Raw genomic sequence first — 8,742 nt, 5'->3', positions numbered from 1 at the left:
CATCTGCAAACATGCTGAGGATGCATTCAATGTCTATGTCACTGAAGATATTAAGTAGTATTGGTCCCAGTATGGACCCTTGAGGAACATCACTTGTTTGACCTGGACAGTGAATGTTTTGAGTCATTAGTGGCCAACTAAGCTAAAATACAAACCAGACTCAGAAATGAGGGTAGAAGTAAACTGGAGTGTCACTCATGGAAGGAGAAGGAAGCATCCACCTGAAGAGCTGTGCTCCATATATCCCTGTGTCTCTTCGCTCCTGGGATTAGGTGATTCAAAAGAAGAGTTCCAGCTGGTGCTGGTAGGGTCATCACTGCATTCTGTCTGATGTACCAGATATACCAGGATACATCAGAACGCTGTCTCATCTCCTCTGCTGAAAAACTACACAGCCAGTACCACAGTGCTCATCCATGCTAGTCTGGAGTCTCCATGTCACGACATAGTGAGGAATATAGATTTATACATATGATTGCTTTTGCCTGTCAAAGAGCTTCTGGTCAAGCCCAGAACTGAATAGCATGTGCTGCTAAACCTTGGCAGAGATGCCGCACTCCTGGGAGCCTCCCAGAGCAACACCGTGACCTGGGATACAGCTGGAGGCGCCAGCCCTCACCATGACCCTGACAGAAGGCTGACCGAACAGTCCGTCCCCAGATTGGAACCCAACGTCCTTCCACGCGGCCGGTGAATCTGGCAGGGCAGACTGGCTGCCTTGCACCACGCACACGCGCGCATCCTGGCTGCAAAAGCGATAACTGCCGGTCCAGCAGACCGACAAAACAAGTTCTTTTGACCTTCTAATTTCTCCCTTCCTTTCAGCATTTGCTTTGATTTGTTTTTCATTGGAATTCCCCCTTCGTTCCAAACATGGTTTATTCTGTTTACTTCATATGTCTAAATAGCTGATTTACTGTCACAGCCTCTAAGGGCACCCTTATAAGTTGTCTCATTTTAAAGTCACTTAGACCTAGACTGTGCCTGCCTAGCCTCCAGACAACCTTTGCACAGATGGAAAACACACTTTATTATATTCTGCATTTTCAGGCTGGTTAAAAAATTGTGGAACTTCAATGTTGTGTTTTATGACAGAAGATTCATATTCTCACATGCTACTGAAAAGGTCTATTACCATAAAGGTTTATTATTCATGTTGGCTACTGGTACAGTCCAGGCCTTAGGATTTCATCTGCCTAGGATGCACGGATCCCCCACATAGCTTATGGATTATATACATTCTGTTTATAAAATACCTAAAAGTAGTCGGATGATCTCATCATTTATTAACCCCTCTTCCCATTGCAATGCTTTCCTCCTGGCCCATTTAACCAATTCAGGCTACTTTTTAGGAAGAGAAATCTATTAGTCCTAGATAAAGAAATAAGAAGTTTATGCTTTATCAAAAGCGATGCTTTATGAGCTAATTGACTAAATAAGCTAATAACAAGTCCATTTAAAGGGAAAAATAGCAGGTTGTAACTCCTGTTCCTTTTTTATCTAGCAGATACTACTTAAGCAAAGTCTAAACTAAAGCAAAGTCTAAACTATGTTTCCTCTCAAAAGCACAATGAGATGCCAGGAAGGTTTTACTCTGCCACAACAAGTATAAAAGAAAACCCAGAGCTTCCCTTTGTGTATTTATTATAAAGGGCTCCAAAATTTGAAGATACATCCAGGCTAAATAGCTGTGTACTTGCTGACATGTACAGACCCTCCCATTGCATAATAAAAATGTAGTCATCAGCAAAGAGGGAAATAAGGTGGTCTTTAACAATCAGTCAGTGGTGTGACATGTCTCTCTGGGCTTCACAATATATGCTATAACTGGTCTCTCAGAGATTTACCTCTGTCTGGAAATAACACCTTTTATGCACATGGTTCCCAGGGAAGATAGAGGGTCCTGTCAAATAATCCACTTCTGTCAATATATCGCTCTTGTCAGGGAAAAGTGAAGAATTTCATAAAATAACATGGTATATTTAATATTGCTGCTCCCCCCCGCCCCCCACTGGCTGTGTGCTGTGTTTTCCGACTTCTACATCACCCTCAGGTGTCGAATTAAGGTTTTCCTCCCAGAGTTAAAATCGCCAGGGTGGAATTGTCATCCTGTCGGGGCTCAGATGAAGCCTTAAATACCCATTACCTCTACATCACCCAGCAGCAGACATAGACTTCCAGGGGCAGTTGCCTTTGGGAAACTTCTCTTTTTTAGCTTCTGTCAGGTTCCTAACTTTTTTAGTTTATTCAAATGCCAGCTGCGCTCAGACAAGGCACATTAACACGCTTTGCCTGCAGACCGGTTTATGGATGGTTTAAAGTACCTTTTGTCTTTATCAGCCATGTGTTGCAGCGATACTGACTGTCACTGGTGATCAGAAATGCTAACGCAGGATGACAAGAGGCCCTTGGAGGCATCACCTGGATGAACCTCTGTGCTGGTTTTGGCTGCGATAGAGTTAATTTCCTTCATAGTAGCGAGTAGGGGGCTATGCTTTGGATCTGTGATGGAAACTGTTGATATTGCAGAGATGTTTTCATTACTGCTGAGCAGGGCTTACCCAGAGCCAAGGGCTCTTCTGGTTCTCCCCCCACCCCACCAGCGAGGAGGCTGGGGGGGCACAAGGAGTTGGGAGGGGACACAGACGGGACAGCTGACCCCGACTGACCCAAGGGACATCCAACACCATGCGACGTCATGCTCGGCGTATAAAACTGGGGGGAAGATTTGCCAGGAGGCCACTTCTCGGGAACAGGCTGGGCATCGGGTCCGTTCGTGGTGAGCAATTGGTTTCATTTGCATCACTTGTCTGTCTTGGGCTTTATTTCTCTCTTTTTGTTATTTTCTTTTTCATTATTGTTATTATATTTAAATTATTAAACTGTTCTTATCTCAACCCACAAGTTTTCTCACTTTTGCCCTTCCATTTCTCTCCCCCCATCCCACAGCGAGTGGCTGTGTGGTGCTTAGTTGCTGGCTGGGGTTAAACCACAACAGCCTCAGTCCTAATAACTCTGGTAACAACTCCTCACTAAAATGTCAAGACAAGGAGATGAGATGACACCAAAGGCCAGAGAGAGAGAATTCCTGAAAGAAACTAGGCATTTTTGGCAAAGTAGCCAGTAAATAAGCAAATTTCAAGGCACACAAGGTAAAAACATAACTCTTTGTGCCCTAGAAAATTCATAGACCTCTAAGTGATAGAAGCTTAACACTGCATCAGATTTTCACTAAGCGCTTTCTGCATCTTGCTGAGGAACTTGTCAAGCACCTTTTATTGTTGTTGAATGCTTCCTGAATTGGTTCCTGGATTAGTCCCAGGTGCTTCTGCCCACCCTGACTCTGGTTGCATTCCTTGCCTCCCCCCTCTTCATTGGTGTTCTTCTCCTTTGCAGGACTTCGGATGTGGCTGAAGCGTCTCTGCTAAAGGAACATTTTGCCGTGGCCCTTCCCTTGCATGGTTTGTGAAAGCCAAAGGCATGAATTCATCAGAAGATGCAGAACCCAGAAGATAGAACCCAGAAGATACATGGATAAATTAGCATGGGAGCTAGATACCCCAAATTACCTTTTATGTACCCAAGAAAATATTTATGCACCTCTGACTTTTAAACCTTTAACAAAGATGCCATTTCTGAAAGAAAATGTAGCTTGTCTTTTAAAACTACTTAAACTCCTCAGATACCAGGTGCAAATATTACCAGTTGCTGTGGAATTGAGCTACTAGGGCTTAACTGAAAGCTCATCTCCTGGAAGAAACCAGGCAAATATCAGACTGGAACGACTTTGTCCCACTATTGACATGCAGAGAAGTCTACCAGGAGATACTAATTTGCTTAGCTTCCACTCTAGGGAGCCATGCTGTGGCTTTGCTCAGTTTAATATCTTATCTTTGTAAACTATTATTACTGCATTTGAAACATAAAACACGGAGATTCCAATCTTAATTAGGCAGCTGATGCACTGCAACTGTAAAAGAGATGATTTTCAGGAAATGAGTATTCCCAAATTGTGCAGTCAAAGATATTTCCTCGTTCTGAGCTGATTGGTCAGTGTAGCTGCATCAGTGCTGCTAATTGCTGGGGATTTGGTTGTGGGTCTTGCAGCACGTCCAGCCATGGGGTATGAGAATGTCAGGTTGCATTATGGAAACAGGCAATGAAACCAGAATGTTAATTTTTTTTTGCTGTTGTTGCAGAAAAGCTAAAAACTGTAAAATAAATACTAGACTCAGACTCAGACTGCAGGCAAGCACCTCCTTTATTTTCCTTCTTTTTTTCTTTTTTTTTTTTTTTTAATTAATAAAACAATCTAATATTTCTAGGGAATCATGAAAGGTCAAGTGTGTAACATTGCTGCAGGTACCAGCTTGCCCTGACAGCTGAAGACAAATGCAGTTACGACACCCTAGACATGCAGCTGCCTGATTTGCAAATGTAGGCCATTTATTACCCAGCCAGACTTCCAAGAATTGAGCATGTGGTCAATAATGAGCCCCCAAACTGATGAGGCATCTATTTGTGAGCCAAAAATTCTGCCTGTAAAATCAGACTTTGAACTGAGGTTCTTTGAAGAGCTGGAGACATAAAAGCTGCTTCTGGAATTGCATATCAAATAGGATGTTGGAGGGACAAAAGGTGGAAAGTTTCTGTCTCAGATATGTAACCCTTTAATTAATGTCGAACACTAACCTGGATGGTTTAAAAGAAAGGTTGTACAGAAAGTAAACAGTCTAAATGAAACTATCAAAATATATATATATATATATATAAAAGTATCAGAGATTGGCTACGTATGAGGAAAGCAGAATTAGCTTGTGGCTACTTGTATGTGCTTACTTTGGTTAATGAATTAATTTTACAAAACACTCACATTCCATGCTTCGTCAGAAATATCATCTTTTATTACAATATAACCTGCCGTCACATGCATAAATATTGATGGAGTAAAATATATTTTCATTGATTGTTTCCTGGCAATTGACATAAAATTGCATCCCCCGCATGTGTTTACCAATTTCACTTCATCCAGCTAGACAAGCTGTTTTAAGAAGCAAAAGAAAACTGCTATTTAAACATGCACCTTCTCCCTCCCTCCCTCCTCCTTTTATATGGTCAGGTAGGTTAAAATAGAAGCCCCCCCCAAAAAAGTCTGAACAGAAAATATCGATGTACAACAATTCAAGCTGCATACACAAGGTACTGTTGGGAACAGCTATTCCTGAATAGAAAAGTTCAATGAAAATATATGATCTAAAAAAATGGTGCATAAGAAGAACAAAGCCTGATTTTCAGAGTCCAAATGCCTTTCTGTTGAAAGCCTAACTTGGTCAAATAAAATATGATTTTTCTGGAATAACAGAGTAATATTTACCTTTCACTCCATGCATTTTCATATCAGTAATGTGTGTATGCTTCCCAAGGTAGTTAGGATCATGAGATTTTGTTTGTATGGAGCTTCAAAGGTGGAAAATGAGAGACATCCTGTCATTACTGGTGGTGTGCCTGAGTCGTTAAATGAAGCCTTGGGGCAGAGATGCTCAACCACCATTTTTCATGAGTGTTTCGAGCTGATGCCTCATGCCCAGCACTTCACCTGCACATCAGCTTGTGGTTCTGGTGCTGGGACACCCAGAGGGGCATTTATGGAGAACTAGAATGAAAATTAATTTTAAATCCACTTTGCAGTATCTTTGCCCACTTAGAAGGCAATAGAGACTCGTGTCTTTTATTACTTATTGCAAATAGAGGGGAAAATGTTTCATTTTGAAATGGCTATGCAATTAAGATGCCTGGTCCCTAATGACCAGCAAAGAGGACATAGCACAGAATGTATCAATAAAAAACAAGGAAATCCAACCTGTTAGGGACTGACACAGTATAATTAAATTTAACATTTGTTCCTGAAAGGGTATTGGCACAAACTGAGCTCATTAATTCTAAATTGAAGCTTTTATTCTGGCCTGCCTATGACAATCCCTTCTAAAAAGGCTCTGTTTGCTAGATACCCAGGTGGCATTCACACATTTATTGTGTTATTGGAAGAGACTTGACAGATTCTTATCACTTCAGTACAAATAAAAATGAACATTTGGAATTATGTAACCTCCTAAAGAGGCCTGATTCTTCATGATACTTTTCTAATTCTTATGATGTAAATATTTATGACTTTAGAACATTTCTCTAGAAATTGGCCAAAATCTGTCCACCATCTACCAGAGGTGGAAAATCTGCCCAAGAACAGTGACTGCAGTGAAACTTGACACAACAGAAACAAAGGGAACAGATGATGAGTTCATAGTTTAAAGCAGGTTTATACAATACAGTGAAGAGAAAAAAAAAAGAAAAAATCTATATGTATTTTAAGTGTTTTATTTATGTGGGTTTTTTTAATTACTGTTATACCAGGTCTTTAGCCATAGCTCTCAAACATTTGTGAAAGTTACCATTATGCTTAATGAATATTGGCTAGAAGCCACCGAAGACAAGCGACCTGAAGATAACTAAAACACATGACCAACTGCTATGTTTGTTGCAAGTTGAGCACAAAATAAGTTTTGGAAGAAATGACAACTTCTTCTGCTTCACCAGAGGCATCCAGATTTGTAAGTAAAGCATGGGGTTCAACTCATGAAAACTTAGCCCTTTAGAAGCCATCTGAATATCTAGGTGCTTGTGTTCCCCAGTGTTGGCTCAAGGTATGAATCGTTACCCTTAATAAGGCATCCATATGACTTGAATTAAACAATGCTTTAAATTTGAAATAGCTGACCTGGCACTAGTTCTGAATTGCAGCTTTGTTGCTGAGATTATTAAACTAGTACCATGACATCTGCGGAGCCACAGTTTCTGTTTGCAACCCATCTGCACCTATTTATTAGATTAAATAATCCCACACAGTCACACTTTGCTTTATAACATTGACTAGGTTAACAGAGGTGGAATAATTGAAGCTAATTGTTGCAGCACAGACAAGCCCTGGATAGATTTAGAACATTAAGGCATTACAGCACCATGTATTTATGCTAGAGGGCACTCATATATCATTCTGAGCAGTAATAGAGCTTGGCATTTGTATAACATATATCTTCAAAGCATGGTGTCAACTGTAACTTTCAAGGAGTGCTGTGAGGTAGGTGTGTACATCAGTCCCTATTTTACAGATGAGGAAACTGAGGCAGAAAGGTTAAGGTATTTGACTCAGATCACAGCAGGAGTTAAAGGATGTTTAACACAGGTGTTAAGGATAACACTGCAATCAAGACAACTTGAAAATTGCTCGCCTGGAAAAAAGCCAGCTCGTGATAAATACGGATCCTTACATCTATGTGTGTGTGCGGATTAATTCTGGAAATGGATTTTTATTTTTAAAACCACAGACCTTGCTTTCTTATTCTAAAACTCTGTGACAAAAATACATCAATTTAAGGCTTTAGGAAGAGCACATAAAGAGCTCTGTCTCTGTCCCCGGCTCTTCTCTGCAGTGCCTATATAGTAACAGATCATTCAGTCATAGAATCATTTAGGCTGGAAAAGACCTTTAAGGTCATTGAGTTGACCTGTAAACCTAACACTGCCAAGTAACAGAATGAACTTTAGAGGCACATGAACCGCATAGGTCTCACAGGATAAGGTGAGCTTGAGGATTTTTTTTTTCTCCATTTTTCCTAACCAAAACCTATTTACTAGCCTTTGAGAGTTTCACTCCTTCATTTCCAGCTAAGTATTCAGTGAAGTATTGCAGTGATGTCTGCAAACACAAGACGTCATGAGATCCTGCCTCCTCCCCTCCACAGTGTTACACATCTCTAAGGAAAGAAACCCATCTCAGAAGACAGCTCCTGCCACTGAGAGTTCACAGCTTAGGAAGGAAAAGGCTGAGCAGGAACAGCAAATGCAAGTGATTTGTCTACAGCAATAGACAGGCAAAGTTTGTCTTGCAGGGGCTTGCAGCCAGATGTCAAGACTTCTTGTCTAGACACACTTGTCTGAATGAGTCCACCAACCTGTATATTTTGTCAGACTCTGAAAATCAACCATTTCATTTCCACAGTACAGCTCAACAAATTCTACACATATTCCAGGAGTGCTTCTGAGCACTGTTCCGTTTTGCTTCCTGTGATCATTCATACAGTTGTGGTTTCTAGAAGAGTGTTCTCAGAAAGCAAATACCCTGCTATTCAATGCAGAGGCATTCCTGAAAAGTTCAGCTGTTACATTATAGTGTGGATAGTGAATTTTCCCATGAGAATCAACGTAGAGAAGGGATGCATGCAGGGACTTAGAGGATATACACAGTTTAAACACACAGGGACATCTGTGGCGTGAAGGATGGAAAGGCAGGTACAAAATCTATGACTGTTTTTCAGAGGATATGCTGGCTTTATAGAATAGATAACCTTTCTGAAAACTGTCAGCTGCTTCACCTGTGAGACTGTACCCCCAGTTCCCTGTTTTGTCACGCCTCACCCTTGACTTTTTCCATTTTGCTTCATCTGAAGACAATGCTAACAACTATGAGAATTTAACTCTTCAGAAAGAGGGAGCCAATACTGCATCAGGGTTCAGTCTCAGAAACTGAGATCTGGACAACTGATATGAAACGTTGCTTCATGTTCAGTCCTGCCACTTCTTCCAAGAGACTGAACTTGCAGTGAGAAGATTTCACTGTGAGCATTGCTGTTGTCTCTTTCTGAACAGCTATATTTTCATTGCCACCATCATCTTCCTCATATGAAACAA

The sequence above is a fragment of the Haliaeetus leucocephalus genome, unplaced genomic scaffold (genome assembly GCF_000737465.1).
Source record: "Haliaeetus leucocephalus isolate CR32 unplaced genomic scaffold, Haliaeetus_leucocephalus-4.0 Scaffold616, whole genome shotgun sequence".
Classification (NCBI taxonomy): domain Eukaryota; kingdom Metazoa; phylum Chordata; class Aves; order Accipitriformes; family Accipitridae; genus Haliaeetus; species Haliaeetus leucocephalus.
The sequence above is the reverse complement of the archived record's forward strand: the minus strand, read 5'-3'. Positions refer to the sequence as shown.